Source organism: Podarcis vaucheri, assembly GCF_965113315.1.
Source record: "Podarcis vaucheri genome assembly, chromosome: 7".
NCBI classification, from domain to species: domain Eukaryota; kingdom Metazoa; phylum Chordata; class Lepidosauria; order Squamata; family Lacertidae; genus Podarcis; species Podarcis vaucheri.
The window spans coordinates 63,643,947-63,664,216 of record NC_138765.1 but is presented as its reverse complement, the minus strand read 5'-3'; the positions used below and the strand labels follow the sequence as shown (position 1 = coordinate 63,664,216).

The 20,270-nt window shown below is 44.6% G+C and overlaps 1 protein-coding gene across 2 annotated transcripts in view; it reads left to right on the top strand.

Moving 5' to 3' along the window:
- The first annotated feature begins 319 nt into the window (after positions 1-319).
- LOC309537863 (protein C19orf12 homolog) overlaps positions 320-20,270 on the top strand; it is a 206,520-nt gene continuing 186,569 nt past the window's right edge. The window contains exon 1 of one of the 2 annotated variants that reach the window (XM_082233038.1): positions 320-331. The gene's annotated coding sequence lies outside the window, so the exon portion shown is untranslated. Of the gene's footprint in view, positions 338-20,270 lie in introns of both variants that reach the window. The other variant, XM_082233037.1, reaches the window with a different exon arrangement.

The window sequence follows — 20,270 nt, the reverse complement described above, 5'->3', positions numbered from 1 at the left end:
TATGGGGAAGAAGCTGAGCTATGTACATAAACACAAAACAGAGTATTCTTCTCCATTCATGGAAACAGCACAATTAACTGGATGTCATGAAAAAATAGTGATGCATCGCTCCTGCCCTCCCCCTCCTCAGCACATAAAGCAATGATCCCATGTATTATTTCCTTTCACCTTAGAGATCAACCCAGCTTCTCCCCATTTTCCCACATCAGGTATTGTATTATAGGAGGGGAACAGAAGGAATAGCCAAGGGTCATCAACCTGAGTTTTACAATAAATAATCACCACACTGGGAAGAAGCCTCAGGAAAGTATTTATACTGGGGTGTGTGTGTGTGTGTGTGTGTGTGTGTGTGGCAATGGGTGAACCTGTCAGATTTGGTTTCTCCCAGCCTCTCATGTTTCTAATGGTTAATTCAGTTTTCCACATTTCCAGATTGGTTTGTGATTATGTATTATTATTGTTATTATTAAAAGTCATCGTGAAAATTCGTCTTTGTTTATATTGCATGGGTTTTTGACACGAAACTGTGGTGCGTGTGTTTTTTATGTTGTTGTTTAAAACACACCCACAGAAGCGGTTTCCCCCACGTAATGAGCCTGTGAATAGTGTCTCTCTTTCTCCTGGACAATCTTTCATTGCAGATGTAAAGCTGATTTCTCAAACCAAATGGATTTCGGCTGAAATGTAATGTATTCTATACCGGCTGAATTCTTGAGCACTCATGGTGCGTTTGAAGATTGACTCCACCCGCCTTCCCCAACCTGGTGCCCCCCAAATGCTTTAAGGCAACTACAACTCCCATCAGCTCCAGCTAGCACAACTGTGTTCAGCACTGGGTGTGGGGAGAGCCATAGAAAGAAAGCTGGTGAGGAGAAAAGGAACTCTGTATACAAGAGTTGAATAAGCAAATTGCTAGTCATTCCCCCCCCCCCTTTTTAATGCATTGTTCAGAAGCAGCTGGGTAAACAACATGCATTGAAGACTCTTAATTCTATCAGGCATGGTGGGGTGATGGAAAAGAGAGAGAGAGAGAGGTGAAGAGAGACATAAAGACAAGACAAGATTCAAGCATACATCTCACGAGTCAGAAGGTTTTCTCTGCCTTCTCCTTATGTGTGGGCATGCTGAAGAAACAGCACACTTGTGTTTCTGATTTTCACATCATCAATGCAGATTCACCCTAGTTAATGTCTCCTCTTCTCTCCTAAATGCACCGTTGGCCAAACACCAAGCTGGCTTTCTCCCATCCATTGCCAATAAAATTTCAACAAAGTCTGTTCTTGCTATACTTTCACATGGCAGGAAGATATCTTGCTCCAGGAGATATAGGGCCCTAACTAGATGTATGGGGAACACATGGCTGCCAGGGACACCCCCCCTCCCCTGAAGTGTCTCTTCTCCCCCTGCCACTTGGGTGTCTCCCTGATAACACCTATTCAAACAAATACACTGTGCAATATCGTCCAATGTTTCCCCACACTCCACTCTAACTGGCTGGCTGAAGAGGGCAGAGACAAGACAGGGAGATGGTGCCAAGTCATGCATTTGTTGGACTGGATTTTGTCAGTGTCCAGTTGGGACTTGAGAACTCTATGAAAAACACCAGGGTTGGTTTGGAATCAGGGTCTCTAGCAGCTGGGCTTCAGCACATTGCCCCCTGGTTTCCAGAACACCAGGCACACTGCCCTTTGGGGGAAAGGGTTCCTTCTGAGTTGCAGGTCCAGCCTGAGAAAAGTTGTTCACCTCCCAGCTTTAATGCGGTCATCTGGAGTCCTACAACCCAATCCAGACACACCATGTCCTATGAAAACATTTGCAGCCATGGTCCCTATGAGTTGCAGAAGACAACTGGTGGCCTGCCATGCCATCTTCATGTCGTGTCCAGGACAGGTGAAAGAGAGGACTTCTTCACACAGCACAAACTACAAAATTTGCCCCCACCGAAGGCAGTGACCGCCACCAACCTAGACGGCTTTAAAAGAGAATTAGACACATTCATGGAGGAGAGGGATCTTGAACGAGCAGCTCAGTTGATAGAGCGAGAGACTCTTAATCTCAGGGTCGGGGTTTCGAGACCCACATTGGGCAAAAGGTTCCTGCATTGCAGATGGTTGGACCCTTGGGGTACATTCCAACTCTATGATTCTATGGTAGCTATTAGCCATGATGGTTGTGGTCTTCAAGGTCAGAGGCAGTAATGCTTCTGAATATCAGTTGCAGGAAACCACAGGAAGAGAGGGTGCTCTGATGCTTGGGTTTCCCAAAAGAGGCATCTAGTTGGCCACTATGAGAACAGGATGGTGGACTAGGTGGGCCATTGGCCTGACCCAGCAGGCTGCTGCATCCTTATGTTCTTAGTCTCTGGGCCCAGCTTCTCTCTGACCACACTTCCTGCCTCTCACCCTTTCATCTTGTCTGCCTGATAACCTGTGCTTGGCCTCTGGCCTCCCCATTGACTGTGTCTGTACCCTTTTGATATCCACCTGCTTGGAAGTAATGGGGATTGAACCTGCGACCTCAAAGCATGCACTCTGCCAACAGTTCCCCAAATAGCTCCTGCATGTGCAACCAGGAAAGCAGAGCCCCGATAGTGCGGAGAGAGCCCCTCTCTTCTTACACTTGTATGTTCAGGAGTTCTTCAGGCTTTATAATGAATGCATGGAGGTCAGGCAAGTGTGAACCTTCTGTCACCCTCACCCGCCTACCTGCCTCCCATCTACATGCTCATATAATTTCTGAAAAGTGTACACACCCATTTGCAGCAGGCTGACACTGCAAAAGTCCAAAGTCTTCCTGGGTACACAGAACCACTTGCATGGTCCTTTGGATCCTGGCCTTCATTTGGCCGTAATGAGGTAAGATAAGAATAAAATCCATCCTCATTTCATGTTCTGTCATCTATTTGCAAATGAATCCATAGTGCAGAGTCCCTTTCCTTCCATCAGATTCGTATAATCAGCCCTCTGTACATTAAAATACTGTAGCTGCATTCGCACCAATAAAATTCACATGCAAGTAACACTGTTTTGTCTCTGAGCTTCTATACCATATCATCCTGCACATAACCTTAAAATTGAAATGCCATGTCATATTTTCTGCCTCCAGTAGCAAGTGTTATCTTACCTTACATTCTATTATATCATTGTATTTTCTCCATCCTGCTTGATAAGCTGTCAATATTGTTTTGGCAGGAGAAATTTCCATCTTCTGCATCAGATGATCCCCGTGACCTTTAAGCGAGTTGCCAGTGAGATAATTTACTTGCATTATTGTGACAAAATAATATCTTTTTCTACCAGGTCATGTGACTTGCGATCATTACACGATTCCCAAGGAACGATTAAAAATTTGCACTTTACATCCCCCCCTCACCCACCTTGGAGGGTGTGTTAGAGAATTAACACATTCCTTATCCATGCACTTCTGTTTAGAGAAAGAAGAATTAAAAATGTGACTCTTTGCTTACAGAATTATTAAATGCAGTAGATCATATTGTGGTCTGTTTCCCTTTTAAATGCAAAAAAAACAAACAAACACAAAACAAAACACCACACAGAACCTAGAAGTTTAATTTATTTATTTGTATTTTCACTGCTCAGCCTTTTGCAGCTAATGTTTTAATACAATTTTTTGAGCGTCTTGTATTAGCAGAAGGATGTAATCACAAATATCAAGCATTCTGGCATCCTTTTGGCTCTCTGCGCATAACAAAAAATGTCAAACAGATTTTAATGAAAGACTGTGGGCTCGTGGGCTATTCACAGTCTGACATAGAATTCTAATTTTCAGATGTCTTAGCCTTACTGTTTTTAATGCACAAACAATGGCAACTTCAGATATTTTATTATACAGGGAATGTACCAGTTCCAACAGCACATAATACTTATATGCACTCTTGAGCCAAACTCTGTTTTAACATCATGCCCAAATTCTGAGTAGATTAGCTTAAGTTAACTGAGAAAAGTTTGTGTCTAGCTCAAAATTAGTAGTCACACTATTTCTCTTACCTAGAAAGCTTGGGCTCTTCATCAATTGGCTAATTAAAAACAATGGGTTGGTGTCCAAAGGTGTCCTTCACCCTGGGGAATCTTCAGCTGTTTTGCATCTTGCACAAGAATGCTGCATGATGAAAGTGAAATTAAATTCAAATATGTTCTGCATGCAGACAAATGCAAGACTTTGCACACCCTTTTGCACAAGTGGCAGCATGAACTGTAGAACCTGCATATCAGTACACTGCATTGACTTGCAGTATGTACAAGCATCTGCAGAAGAAGTCTAGCCACAGAACCCGAGAGAAGCAGGACAGGGTTTAGCCTATCAAATAAGAACGTACCAGGTCAGACTATCCATCCATCCAGCCAAGTATTGTCTTTCTTGACTGGCAGCCAATCTTCAGGGTCTCAGATAAAGGTCTTTTATTATAGGTGTTTCACCGGCTGTCTGATCTTTTTAAACGAGAAATGCTGGAAACTGGGGTCCTCCTGCTTACAGAGCTGATCAAAGGATGAACTGGTGTGTGTGTATGTGTGTGTGTGTGTGTGTGTGTGTGTGTGTGTGTGTGTATAGCTTTCATATTTCATATATAGCTTTCATATTCAGATCCCTGAAGTCTGTAGAACATGGAAGTCTTGCAGTAGTACCATCTATCACTTAGCTCAGCCTTTCTCAACCTTGGGTCCCCAGATGTTGTTGAACTACAACTCCCATCACCTCTAGCTAGCCAGGGCAGAGCTGTTGGGAGTTGTAGTCCAACAACATCTGGGGACCCACAGGTTGAGAACCACTGACTTAGATATATCAAAATCCAAAGGGCTATTCTGAGCATGATCCGGCACTTCAGCATAGTAGGATTTTTTAAAAAAAATATATCTTGTAAGCAGCAATCCCCCCACCCACACGTCATATTGCAAACTGATTTTCAAAGTCCTCTACATCTCCAGTCTGGCGTAGTTAGGCATGTCTAAGCCTTATGTGCTCCTAACTCTGCAACCAGCTCAAGCTGAAAGTTTCTAATGTGATTTGTCATGTGGGGTAGAGATGAGCTTTTTGAGAAAGGTCAGCCCAAACTCCTCAAAATGTGTGGAAGTGCCTACACACTGGGTCCTGAACACTGGACATTCCGTGGACAAACACTGGACAAACTTATAATAGAATTGTCGACTTGGAAGGGACCCAAAGGCTCCTCCAGTCCAACCCAGTGCAATGAGAGATCACAGGTAATATTTGGTGTCCCTTCCAACCTTACAGATATAAGAGCCACGATTGCTATGCTCTGCCTCCACAGTGGGTGGTAGCAATGCATCTGGGTACCAGTTGCTAGAGAGGAGAGTGCTCTTGTGCTCAGGTCCTGCTCATGTGTTTCCCACAGGCATCTGTTTGGCCTCTGTGAGAATAGGATGCTGGACTAGATGGGCCACTGACCTGAGCCAGCAGGGGCTCTTCTATGTCTTCTTCTGTTCTTAACATGCTTGATTCTCTTAGGTGGGCAAAAGTTGATTATCAACACTGGTCAGAATCTGAGCATTCAAGTAGCTGGAATCAAGGCTTTTCCTTTTTCATGTATAATTGTATTCTGAGGCAGTTCAACCGTTTGCAGTCTTTGGCAAGACGCATGCCTACAGCTCCACAAATAGCCCCAAAGAGCACAGATCAATGTGATGCCCTATTGACAAAACTTCCGCTATAATGCATATATCTCGTGCATTTTTATTGTGTTCATGTATGTTGATTCATAGTAGATTTGTCAATAAAAAAAATTTGCACAAAGTCTTTAAGCTATAAATGTCACAAAAAATTATTACTACAATAACATTTTTTATGTGGACAGGGGTCTTCTGAGGTAGGATGCGGAACTATAAAGAAGCAGAAATATTCTGCTGATCTGTATTGTGCTACCCACTGAATACACTAGCCACTGATTTATGTTAAAAACATCTAATAATGTGCAACATATTTAAATGCAATAGAATTATGGGTAAGAATACCTGCAATATCATGCACTCCCTTTGAATCTGTATCCATGAAGCCCGCTTTATGCAGTCCGAATCTGAGGTGAAATACTAAAAGACAATTTTCAATACGATAACAGAAAGCAAATACCGTATTTCACCATCACAAAATGAAGGTAGCAAGTTAAAACAAGAAGAAAACCAGTGATAGATCTCGCTGCTGAAAAGTCACATTTCATGGAGAAATGACACTTTTGACATTCTGACTTTCCAAGAGGGTATGCAGGCCGTCAACATGCATGGCTTCAAAGAGGGTTGGGCCAATTCATGGGAGACAACAATGGCTACATTCTACCTCCACTGTCAGAGGCATCATGGCTTTGGACAACAGTTGCTGAGAATCACAAGTGGGCAGAGTAAAGTTGTGATCAGGTCCCACAGGCATCTGGTGACCCACTGCGAAAACAGGATGGTGGACTAGATGGGCCATTGACCAAGCAGGCTCTTCTTATCTTCTGATGTTCAAGTTGCGAGAAGTAATTGAAGAATCCCAAGTGTGGGATTCAAAGGCATTCATCTGTTCAAGCCTGGTGGTTTTTGAATATGAAATACCAGGTGTTTGGGGAATGTGTTCCTCCACTGCTAAGATGGGACAGCCAATGTGGTGTCTTCCAGATGTTGCTGGACTACAACTCCCATGGTCCCTGACCATTTGGCCATGCTGCTTGGGGCTGATGGGAGTTGAAATGCACCAACATATGGAGAGCATCATGTTGGCTATCCCTGGTCAACTGGTTTCTGGTACCCAAAACACCCATGGCATCCAATCAAATTTGCCATTCCCATGAAATGGCTTATACACAAACATAATAATAATAATAATAATAATAATAATAATAATAATAATAATAATAATAATAATAATAATAATATATTATTTATACCCCGCCCATCTGGCTGGGCTTCCCCAGCCACTCTGGGCGGCTTCCAAAAGAATATTAAAATACTATAATACATCAAACATTAAAAGCTTCCCGAAAAAGCGCTGCCTTCAGATGTCTTCTAAAAGCCTGGTAGTTGTTGTTCTCTTTGACATCTGGTGGGAGGGCATTCCACAGGGTGGGCGCCACTACCGAGAAGGCCCTCTACCTGGTTCCCTGTAACTTGGCTTCTCGCAGTGAGGGAACCGCCAGAAGGCCCTCGGTGCTGGACCTCAGTGTCCAGGTAGAACGATGGGGGTGGAGACGCTCCTTCATCTGTTCCTTTCCAATCTCCTCCTCCCCATTCTTCTACAAGACATTAGAGAGTGTCATAACTCAACACCAGAAGACCAATATGAGATAAGCTTGTGCAGCAGACTTCAAAAGTAACAGCAAAATTTCAGGAAATTTTATTATTGTTAATATATGTATATGATAATGCATGGAGATATACATGGGCTTTTTGATATTTGTATATCTCCCTATTTTCTGGTTTCTGTTTCTATCTCTATATTTGCTCTTGTGAGCTGCCTTAAAAAAAAAAAAACTAATGTGAGTTGCTAATATCATTCTCCCTATCCAGAGTCTTTAGAATTCAACTCTCTTAAGTGGTGCAATTAGGTCATTTTAAATTCTGGGTTCTAATGGTCTGAAAATTATCCCCCCCCTTTAAACTGGCAATGTGCATTACTTGCTGGATTACTGTAATGCTCTCTATGTAGGGCTGCCCTTGGAAGTTACAGGTGGTGCCGAATGCAGCGGCTTGGTTGCTGATGGAGGCAGGTGGCCGACAGCGTACTACACGTCTGCAAAAACCTCTGCACTGGTGGCCTGTAGCTTACCAGGCTGGGTTCAATACTCTTGTGTTGATATATGAAGCCCTGAACAATTTGGAACTAGTAGAATGCCTTACGGACTGCCCAAGCCCTTATATTTTAGCTTGACCACTGAACTCATCTAAATGAGCACTGTTAGTTGCCCCCTGCATGCTACAGAGACCTGGGTGACCTCAACCAGAAGTCGGACATTTGGTGTTGTTGATCCCATGCTGTGGGGACCAACAACAGAGATTAGGCTGGCATATCTTCACGTTTTACTTCCGGGTGTCTGGAGGTGTGTAAGTTTTATTTTTGGTTAGACAGTTCTGTTAAAGGTATCTGTATTTTTAAATAAATAAATGGTGTTTTATGTTATATCATTGCACACTGCTCTGCTATTTTTCATGATGCGGTATAGACATTAATAACTGAATGTTCTTTTTAAAAGGTGGTAGCTCCAACTTACCCCGCCTTGCCGTTTCCTTTCTTGCAAACAAGCCTGGAGGGGGGTGGACCTGGCTTTCAGTGTCCTCCTCCTTAGTTTCAGCATTACCCTATAGAACTCAGCAGAGAGGAGGATGTGGACAAATCTAGAATTACTTGGTTCTGCCTGCCATTGGCTTCAGCGCCACTTACACCCTGAACAACCTACCAGTCCCAGTGAGTTGCAGGCACCACTGATAACATCTATATACACATTTGTGTGCAAACCGACTACCCAAAACAGCAGCAGCAGGAGCAGCCACTGGGCTCTTAGGGATAAAGGGCTTTAAAGTGCATCTATTCCAGCCACCCCTCTTTTGCTACCACCACATCTCAGCGAGAACAGACCCAGGAGTCAGGGAAGTTTTTGTGTGACTGACAGTGTCTAGCATTTAAAAAACAGAGAGCTTAACAAAGAAGATGGGGATGGGGATGGGGATAGGGATAGCTACACATATACGTATACATATATATGTACACGTATATACCGTATTTTTCGCCCTATAGGACGCACTTTTTCCCCTCCAAAAATGAAGGGGAAATGTGTGTGCGTCCTATGGGGCGAATGTAGGCTTTCGCTCTCCAGGCTTCAGGAGAGCGCTTCTCCCCGTTGCCTGCCCCGCAAGCTCCGGGGACAGCTGGGAGGCACAGCACGTCTCCCTGCTGTCCCCGGACCTGATCTGAAGGCGGGTGGCGGGGAGAAGAGCGCTTCTCCCCGCTGCCTGCCACGCAAGCTCCGGGGACAGCTGGGAGGCGCAGCGCGTCTCCCCGCTGTCCCCGGACCTGATCTGAAGGCGGGCTGCGGGGAGAAGAGCGCTTCTCCCCGCTGCCGGCCCCACAAGTGCCTGGGGGGAAAATAATTTTTTTCCCTTTATTTCCCCCCCCCCAAAAAAAAAACTTGATGCGTCCTATGGGCCGGTGCGTCCTATGGGGCGAAAAATACGGTATATGCACACTTCCCAGCACCTGCAGGTAAGATTGGGAAAAACACCCTTTTCAAAACACTGGAGAGCCAATGCCAATCCGTATAAATCATACTGAACTAGATAGACCAGCTGGCAGACTCAGTTGTCGGCTTCTGTCTGTCGTGAGAGACAATGGAGTGTGCCTCTTGGGGGTGAAGTCAAACTGCTGGAGAATCACAGCGCCTGCTGTGGTTGCAGACTCAGTATAAGGCAGCTTTCTGTGGGGGGGGTTACTGTGGACCACTTTGAAAACCATTCTGGTTCGAAAGAGGTACAGAACTCCGTGAAACTAAAAATAACAATGGACTAGGTGAACTCTGGAAAATACTCTGGTGTTGGGTAAGATTGAGGGCACAAGGAGAAGGGGACGACAGAGGACGAGATGGTTGGACAGTGTTATAGAAGCAACCAACACGTATTTGACGAAACTGTGGGAGGTAGTGGAAGACAGGAGCGCCTGGCGTGCTGTGGTCCATGGGGTCACGAAGACTCAGACACAACTAATTGACTAAACAACAAAAGGTGAACCCGCCCAGTTAGTTATCAATAGACTAGCTGAAGTCAAGCCTGGCAGTGGTGTTTCAGTGGTGGAAATATGGCAAAGACTTCTCGGCATAGCATCCCTTCAGCCCCCAGATTTCTGGTGGGGCAATGTGACACTGGACGGAGCACTGCTCTTGAGGCATGGGCTGTGTACCCATCAGTGGCATAAAACACAGCTAGGTCATTTCCCCCCTCAATTCGGATCAAAGCTGGTTGTGTGGGGGAGGAAACACATCAAAGCACAGTACTTCCTAAGAAAGGATAGGATAGATATGGGTTGTGTCGAACATCACGTGTGCACTTATTGCAGCACCAGATGCAGAGTAAACGTGAGTGCGTACACAGCCATGCTCTTGGGTATTATGTACACCTTTAGGATTTAGGTGCTGCTGTTGTTGCGGTGTCCCACTGACAAAACAGAGACAATAGAGGTTGTTCGTAATGCTAAAGATTTCCTTTAATCTATAAATGTGATAAGAGGGAGGGGTGTGTTTGTAAGTGGCTCTCGCCTGACTAGAGGAACTGTCTCAGTTTTCTATTGTTGCCGTGATTTGTAGAGGACAGGAGGGGAAAATATGCACACACACACACACACTTATAAACACAACACAACACAGAAGGATTTCAGCACAACACTGCCAGCCGTCCTCGTTCCTCACATCTTCCCCTCTGATGCAGTTTTGTTGCACCGATTTGAGCATGTTCTAATTTTGTCATTCAAGCCATCTGACTCTCCCAGCTCTATACAAACAAAACCTAATTTAGTCAGCGATGTTTTAAGTCATAACAATGACGGATGGCCAAGGTTCAGGTGTGCCAGAATATTTAAATACCTAGTCTACAATTTTTTTCCCCTTCCTTCCCCTCTCTCTGATATAAAGACGGGCAGCAGTTTGGGTGGTGGGATTTTTTTATTTTTTATTTTTAGTACTCAGATTAATTATGATTTTGCATCTGGAAAAAAAAGCTCATTCTATTCTACATTATTAATTGGTTATCTAATTAGGAATTCCAGGAGCTTCAGATGTTGATAGCTAAAACTATGCTGTTACCAGAAAAGGGTGGGGGGGGGGAGAGAAAGAAAAAAGCTAGCTCCGTTTTGTGTCTTATGAAGGTCACAATAAAAAGTGATTGTTTGGCATAGCAGCCGTGAATTATGCCACACAGACAAGCTTTTAACCTATGTGCCTTCGCTCTGAGTGAGACACACATGGATGTGCTCCTTTTAAACAGTTCTCTATTGAAGAGGATTCAATCACCATAATGAATCTGAAGCCAAGCAGCAATCTTCTCCACTGAAAGAATTTCTAAAAGATTGTAGAATTTGTAAAACGAACAGCTCGCAGACTAAATGGCTGTGTGGGTGAATCAATTATTGTGGGGCTTCTGGTAGTCACAATATTTAGTACATATCAGAACACTGTTTCAGGTATAATAAGATATGCAGGGGATCGCTCTCTCCTCCTCTCGCACCCCGCCATTCCTTCCTTCTTTAGCCCCCCCCCTCACCACCTCTCTCCCTTGCTGCAAAGTGGCATATGCACGCACAACACAATTGACTTAGTCAATCTTCAAGATCTAGTTAGAGCTAGTATTAAGTCATAAAAAAATCTATTCCTGTCTGAAAGTGTGTGTAGAAGGATCCAAGCAGACACACTGCTGCACTGCAATTGTGTTAAAATGTGCATCGGATCATCTGGCAAGGTGTGTGTGTGAGGGGGGAGAAGCTCCAAGGCAAAAGACACAAGCACACAACACAACAGTTTTTCTCCCCCACCCCACGGGCCCGCTTCCACACAGCTTCCTTATTAATATAATAATTATTTTCCTCCGACAGCAGCATTTATAACCATCTAGTCTGTGTCCAACTGCCCATATTTCCATTAATCAAAGGACCTGAAGATGACTGCCATCATTTTCATTTATGATGACTTATAGGTTCATTGCAGTTCGCTTAAATGTTACGGTGAGCCAGACAGCTGTGGGCAACAGCAAGAGTATCAAATGGAGCTGGGTTAATTTTTTTGTATGTTTGAAAAATGAGATGAACCATCGGTGGCGCAACTTGGCTTTATGCAGCCAGCACGAAGATAGACTCGTCAAATGTTATGGTTTGGCCCGGGCGCTTTGAGGGGCCTCCTCCTTCCCTTACAGGCACTCTCGGGGGTCAGAACCGACAGAGAAGGCCCTCCTGTTATTTCCAACACCCTCAGAGGTTCAGAGTGGTGGTGGGGGTGCCCCGGTTGAGACAATTCTTCATGAAATCCCTTCAGTTGTGGAATTCCCTACCCACAGAGGTGCGGCTGGCAGCATCACCAGACAGCTTTGGGTGAGTGCTGAATATGCACCTCTTAACCCTGTCTGCAGACATTTGACACACACATTTGACACACACACACACAGAGAGAGAGAGAGAGAGAGAGAGAGAGAGAGAGAGAGATCCCTTATGTTACATGTATTTGGCTTGTGCGATTGAAACTGTGCAAATCAAGTTCCAAGCAAGGTGGAGAGCTTAAAGCTCTTTTCACACCTGATCCACTTGCGGTTAAAAAGGTAAAGGGACCCCTGACCATTAGGTCCAGTTGTGGCCGACTCTGGGGTTGCAGCGCTCATCTCGCTTTATTGGCCGAGGGAACCGGCGTACAGCTTCCGGGTCATGTGGCCAGCATGACTAAGCCGCTTCTGGCGAACCAGAGCAGCGCACGGAAACGCCGTTTACCTTCCTGCCGGAGCGGTACCTATTTATCTACTTGCACTTTTTGGTGTGCTTTCGAACTGCTAGGTTGGCAGGAGCAGGGACCGAGCAACAGGAGCTCACCCCGTCGCGGGGATTCGAACCGCCGACCTTCTGATCGGCAAGTCCTAGGCTCTGTGGTTTAACCCACAGCACCACCCGCGTCCACTTGGGGTTACTTGGCACAAAAAGAGCTAAGCTCTCTGCCTTGCTTGGGGGTGGGGGAGCAAGACCCGCTTGGTGCGCTGGCTCTGTGAGTGCTGGGGATGCTCTCTTCCCCCACCCCCCACTAGCCATGGGCTCTTTCAAGGGTTTGACTGTTCACAGTATTTATGTGTAGGCGGAACCCTTGGAACTGAACCCCCATGTAAGATGAGGGACTATGCGTGTATTTTGGACCAGCACTGCTTGCTATTGTACTTTGTTTCAAACTATGCTTAATGCTGTATTTTATATTGCTGGGGCTTCCTGATGAAGGGTGAGTAATACTACTACTGCTAACTAACAGCAGCAACAATTACCAAGAGCTTCAAGACAGTGAAGTTCAGACTAATGTCACATCTGTGCAGGGATTCCCCACCCTCCAGTCATTGGACATAATTGTTATAGTGTGTATCCTACCTCACAAATAACATTCATGCTATCAGGGCCCCAGGTCCAAGTGCTAGCAAACACCTACAGCAGGGGAAACCCTCCAGATGTTGTTAGACTCCAGCTCCCATCAGCCCCAGCCACTGTAGCCCATGGTCCAAGATGCTGGGAGCTGTAGTTCAGTGACATGTGGAGGACACCATGTTAACCTAGAACAGGGTTTCCCAAACTTGAGTCTCCAGCTGCTTTTGGACTACAACTCCCATCATCCATGACCACTGAGCCTGTTAGCTAGGGATGATGGGAGTTGTAGTCCAAAAGCAGCTGGAGGCCTGAGTTCGGGAAACACTGCTCTAGAGCATATAGGTACGAGTTGCCAGGTAGGAGGGTAGATGAGGATAGAGAGATAAGTCTGGCTTCCTCCTTCAGCAACAGGTTTCTCAGACTGTCAAGATGCTTCTCGCTAAAATTCATACTCTCCTCCCCAAAATGCTGTTCTTTATTCTCAGGGGCAAAAATAGCTGGGAGCACCATCTTTAGCTGGCCAATAATTAGTAGCCATTGTTAGTGGTCTGGCCAAGCCAAAGTGAAGGGGAGAATTTGAATAGCAAGACACTATGGGCCTCGCACACACTTATTTGTACACATGTATGTTTTGAGTTTGCATCAAATTCCTTCGCTTATTGCCATGAATGTGGCAAGTCCCCAGAAAGTACTGAAAGCTGCTTTCCTTCAATCCAAGCAGGGCTAAAGGAAAGGCACCCGATTTCAAAATAAAGAAATAGCACCAGAAGGAAGTGCCAAATATAAATTTTCCAGCAGGCACAAGTGCCAGCAGAGATGGCAGAAAGGGTGTCCCTTTAATAAAAAACTACTCTATATTAAAAGTGTTACAAGCGTACTCTTTTCAGGTTTTAGACAATGTAATGTGATTTATTCAAAGAAATGCTGATGATTAGACATTAAATGGCACTAAATATTCCACTTCCTCTGCACTGCCTGATAAACTGGTTTCATTAACATTATAAGTAACACAAAAGTTTCCATTTCAGTCGGCCTGGGCTTTTTTTGTTTTTGTTTTTCAACACGATCTCAGCTGCAGATGCACAACGCTATGAAATTCATACTGGAGCACACGCATTAAGTCATCGTAGCCATGCTTTTAAACATATGGTTCTATATGTTGGCTTAATGAATAATTTCTATTTAGGGGCACAATTTATAGAATGATTTGCTGCCTCTATACCTCTACACTCCCAAGCCCCGACTTCAGCCTGGGAAAAAAGGCTTCACTGAATGTTTCCTACATGTCATTTAATTCAGTTGAAATGAGTAAGGACGCTGGCTCTGCCATTGAACAACGAGGTGACTTGCCTCAGGGCAGCTGATTCTGGGGCCACATCTGCACCCTACATTTAAAACACTATTACAGTCAGACCTCATGTTACATCCACTTCATGTTACGTTCTTTCAGGTTGCATCTCGCGGCGACCCGGAAATACCGGAAAGGGTTACTTCCGGGTTTAACCACTTGTGCATGCGCAGAAGTGCAAAATGACATCACGTGCATGCGCAGAAGCGGCAAATCACAACCCGTGCATGCGCAGACGCGCCACTATGGGTTGCGCTCTTTTCATGTTGCGAACGGGCCTCCGGAACGAATCCCATTCGCAACCAGAGGTACCACTGTATACCACTTTCATGGCTCCCTGCACTAAAGAATATCGGAAATGGTAGTTTAAGGGTGCTAAGAGTTGTTAAAGGTAAAGGGACCCCTGACCATTAGGCCCAGTCACGGACGACTCTGGGGGTGTGGCACTCATCTCGCTTTACTGGCTGAGAGAGCCGGCGTACAGCTTCTGGGTCATGTGGCCAGCATGACTAAGCCACTTCTGGAGAACCAGAGCAGCGCACGGAAACACCATTTACCTTCCTGCAGGAGGGGTACCTATTTATCTAATTGCACTTTGACGTGCTTTCGAACTGCTAGGTTGGCAGGAGCTGGGACCGAGCAACGGGAGCTCACCCCATCATGGGGATTCGAACCGCCAACCTTCCGATCGGCAAGCCCTAGGCTCTGTGGTTTAAACCACAGCGCCACCCGTGCCCCAGTTGTTAGCAGACCCCTATTCTCCTCACAGAGCTACCATTCCCAGAGTTTCTTAGGATTATGGACTGATGGATAAACCACTATTAATGCCTTTATCCTTGCTACTTACGTAGAGAAAGAAATGTTGTGAGTTGTAGCTTCTCTCGTCCTTCCTGCAAGACAAACTGCAACTGCAAAAAAAGGTCACTCTTTTCCGCAACTGATAGAAATATAGGATCCCTGGCCCCATTTGCGTCTGGCCACACTAAAGACAAAAGGCAAATAGGCACACACAGTAAACTAGCAACAACAGTGACACTGAGACCGACAATAACACATGAAGTTGCAATGAACAGAGCCTTCTGGAGTCAGTCAGTCATGGGTTACTTTCACCCTGGAGCTATGACCAAGTGGGCAGCTGCCGGGAGGGAGATGATTAGAGACTGCAGTCCAAATTCTCTCCCACAACGTGTTTAATAGGCAAAGTCTAGAATCTAGCGCAATCTCCTGTCCACTGAATGCTCCCGATTTCTGATATTAGCAAACGCCAGAAAATTACTTACAGGTACAGTGGTGCCTCGCAAGACGAAAAGAATCCGTTCTGTGATTTTCTTCGTCTAGCGGTTTTTTCGTCTTGCGAAGCAAGCCCATTAAAGGATTAGCGGATTAGCGCTATTAGCGGCTTTTAGCGGCTTATCTGCTGATCGGATCAGCTGATAAGCGGCTTAGCGGCTTAGAAAAAGGGGGGGAAGGGGAAAAAACCAGCACGAACTCGCAACACATTGTCGTCTTGTGAAGCAAGCCTATAGGAAAATTGTTTTGGGAAGCACCTCCAAAACGGAAAACTCTTTCGTCTAGCGAGTTTTCCGTCTTGCGAGGCATTCGTCTTGCGGGGCACCACTGTATTTTTTTGAATTGTTGATGCCCATGTTTATAATGCTACTTTTATTTATTTATCTTCCAACACACAGACCCTTTATTATATAAAGTCTGGACAAAGTGTTCTATGCACTTCTTCTTCTGGTTTCTTAACGCTGGTCATTGACAATGATAAAGATTCAATTTGATTTGCAATACAGAATTCATGCTTTGTTTACTTAACTTTTTGTTTTCTCTCATTTGAATTTGTGGTTTAGATACACGCCCCCTGCCCAAAAAAGACATGCTAAACATGCTGCAATGTTTACTGTCATCTGCTCTGGGTACATTTCACCGCGAAAAAAGCAAAGTATAAATAAAGTAAACCCTGATTTTAAAAGCAGGCACCCTAAATGTTACCAACGCTTGCTTCTGCTGCCAGGCCATCCTGGGCCAGCGAGGGCAACACAAATGGAGGTCATCTTACCATTTGGCCAGTATGTCTAGCCTGGTTGCAAAGAAGTTAAAATGGCCATTTTATTTCAAACTTCGCAAAAACTTGCAGCATGTCTAGAAGCAAAAAATGTTAAAACTCTCCAGAGCTGGGCAGACTCTGAGGAGCGATATTCATTCCCTATCCACCCCCCCTTTCAACTCAAAAGTAATTTCCATATTTCAGAGACTCTCCATTGTCTACACACTCACTCTTGAAACAAAGTTTTGGTATTAGCTTTTCCTTGTCCTGCTGAGAAATCTGGGACTGGTGGAATAAGAGCCACAGAGACACAGAGCTCCCTAAGAACAGCGAGGGTAGACTCCCATCTAATTAGCTGTCCTCTTGGGGGGGAGAGGGGGGCCTGTTTCCTTTCCTATTCATTTTCTTCAGTGCGACTTTTAAAATATGTTCCCATTCAGATCTCTGACTTGTCAGAGCCAAATACAACAGGCTATTCAAAGATGTTTGTCTCCTGGGCCGAGGCGTCAAAGTTATCCTGGGCCAAGTCATCAAAATTCCATTGACATTATTACTTCTTACCTTAAAAAAGGAGGAAAAAACAAAGAGATATTTCATTTCGCCACAGAGTGTTCCACCATTAAATCATAAGTCTCTTTTGTTAAGGGCGGGGTTAAGATTTCCACCTTAATGGGCAGCTACCATATTTTTAAGTCAATGGGGATCTTGCCAATATTTTTCCAACCGCACTAACGAAGAGCTGAAATATGGGAGAGTGAATATGGCGGATTCGCCCACAGATGCACCAACAGATAACCCACAACTGAATGTGTGACACCAACTCCATTGAAAAGCAGCATTGTGCTCTGTGGCAAAGTGAAAAGTACTGTCCATGGCATTTGATCTGCAACACCACATTCTCACATGCAGGGCATTATTGGGTGCCAGCGTGATCAAGGAATGAATATGCATAGTGCTTTTTTTCTGGGGGGGATGCAGGGGTACGCATACCCCTAAACATTTTGTGAATCTTTGTACTTTTGTCCATTTACTGTATTTATTTTCCCCAATTTGAACAATAAAATGGTGATTTTCTTGAGTCAAAATGAGAGTACCCCTAAAGGTTTTTTTTAGGAAAAAAAGCACTGACTATGCATGTGTGAATCAGCTCTCTGTGTGATCTCTACAGTCAGTCCTCCTGGGTGCTCTTTCCCAGCTGTTTCTTTAATGTTTATCACATTTACATCCCTCCTTTCCTCCAAAGTGGTGTATATGGTTCTCTCTCTCGTGTTATCTTCACATCCCAGTGATGTAGAGACAGTGGCATCCCAAGGTGTCCCATGGCTGAGCGGTGCTTTGAACCCTGGTCTCCCAGCTCCTAGACCAACACCCTAACCACTACTCTATGCTTCTCCCTCATGAAAGTTTGTCGGCATTTTAGTGTGAATTTCTCCTAGCACACACATCTTTGTGTCCAGTTTTTGACAAATGCACACACTTCTATAAGCAGTTTTCCATAGCAGAATGCGTCCTTGCGTGCTATTTTCCCAAATATTTGCATTTTAATGCACACTTTACCCTAGGATATGCATCTGTATACGCAGTCGTTCTGCAAAATTCTGAAAGTGCAGAAAGTCCACATCTTTGCTTTGGGAAGTGCAAATTGGGCAGGTTTGTGTTTAAAAGCAATCTGAATCGAATCTCCCCTTCCTTTCCTACACAGAAGCAAAGAATAAATCAGAAGCAAAGGAGAAACTAGATGATGGGGTCAAGGAGCAAACAAGAAGTCAAGACCCCAAAACAACTAATGGACACAGGCACATGTCAGAGTTCGGAAGGACTCAACAGGAACACGAAGCCCTGTCCAGTAACCAGCCTGGGTGGGTGGAGTCAGTTAAGGAACTGAGGGGACTTCATTGAGAAGCTGCAACCTGCGGTTCAGTGGTCCACATATCTCAGTTGCTCCTGAGCAGAGCTGTGTACACACCATACCTTTGAGACACATAACAGACCCCCACCTCCCCACACAAATAATTCTGGGAACTGTAGTTGGTTCAGGGTGCTGGGAATTTTAGCTCTGCTGGTAAACTGCAGCTCCCAGGATTCTTGGGAGAGGAAGCCATGTGCTTCAAATGGTGTCTAGGCAGCCACAATCTCACTGACCTTCGTCTGGGCTGCCCCACTCAGGGAATCACATGACTGAATGTTCTTCCACGCACAAAATTTTCCTGCACATAGAAAAGTAGCTGACAACCTAGCCTTAGCATGCTATCTTCTATATGCAGGGAGATATATGGGTGTTTTTTTGTTTTAAATAGCAAAGCATTCAGTTATGTGACCCCCCCCCCACATACCCTTGCAATCTGCAGTGGCACAGCCCACTCCTAGGTTTGCCACCTCACTGAGCATCGCCTCTAATGGATTCTCTCAGCTGCACATGCACACCCACAGGTATTTCATCACCAGATACACATTTCTGTTTACATACAGCCTCGGCTTTCCCTTGATTGCGAGGCATCGTGGAGTGGCCAATAAGGTTGGCTGTTGACATTTCTGCATTAGCTGGCTTTTGTCAATCTTGGCAGGCTCAGAAATTCTATCTTAAGGGCTGCTCTTTATTAAATTTGCAAGATACAAAACTGTGACTGACAAATAGTCGCTTTTCTTTTGTGAATGCATAAATAATAAATATGCCACTCTAAAAATAATTAAAATATTGCTCAAATTTAAAACATGGCGCAGAGCAGGGAGGAGTGGCGGTGGGGGGGGAGGGACAAGGGTTGGAAAGAGGTAATTTCCAGACAGCTTTATATTAAAAGAGAAAGTGTGTGTGTGTGCGCACACACACACACAAGAAAGATTGTGTTGTAAACAAGTAAGAAAACATTATTTCTCCATAGTTTCTGGCAGCTTTCAATATTCAAGACGTCGAAGGGGGAAGGGGGGGGATGCCCATGGCAAGGGCCCAAGACTTTGCAGTGCCCAGAACAGAAAATCCACATAGCACCCTACAAAGTGGCAATATTATAATAAAATAACGGACAAATTTAATAGCACTATAAAAAAACCACACCCACCCTGCCCCTCGAAGGGAGATTCCTCATCCTACTTAATGGTAGGAATGGCCCCAGCTGACAAGATGGGGCAGAAAATATATATCCATTTTGCAAACTTTTGTCCAGAAGCCTCTTCTGTGCAACTCCTTTATTTGGGAATCTGTGACATAATTCCTACTCCCTCCCCTCCTCGCAGCCATTATATATGATAAATAAAACAATGCCGTGGAAACAGTGAAATCTCTCATCAATGTCTTTGTGAAAAGGCCCCAGATAAATGAGCCTGCGAATCAAAGGCAGATTACATGACTGACCATGTATCATCCTCTATGTATTGAGCATAGCCTTTGTAAAGTTAGAGCGGTAATAAAAAGTGGTATTGTGTGCTGTGAAAGGCTGTGTGGGTCTGTGCATGACTAATCTGTCTTTCTGCATTATTTTATTCAATCTTCTCTGACTTTATGCCTTTGACATTTTTGCTACACTCAGTAAATTTGAGTGAATAGGCAATTTTAAAGAATTTTTATAGGGCTTCAGAGAAGTCATATGCAGACTGTATCTTTGTTCAGATTTAACAGTTTAAATATTTCCTTTGTCTAGGATGCAGAGTAATCTTTAGCCAAAAAAAGGGGGGGAGGGAAAAAAGAGAGAGGAGGATTTGGAATTGGGGTGGGAGATGTAATGTATCGTAGGCTCCTAATATATTGCAACATTTCCTATTAAGGCAAAAGAAAAAAAGATTTTGTGC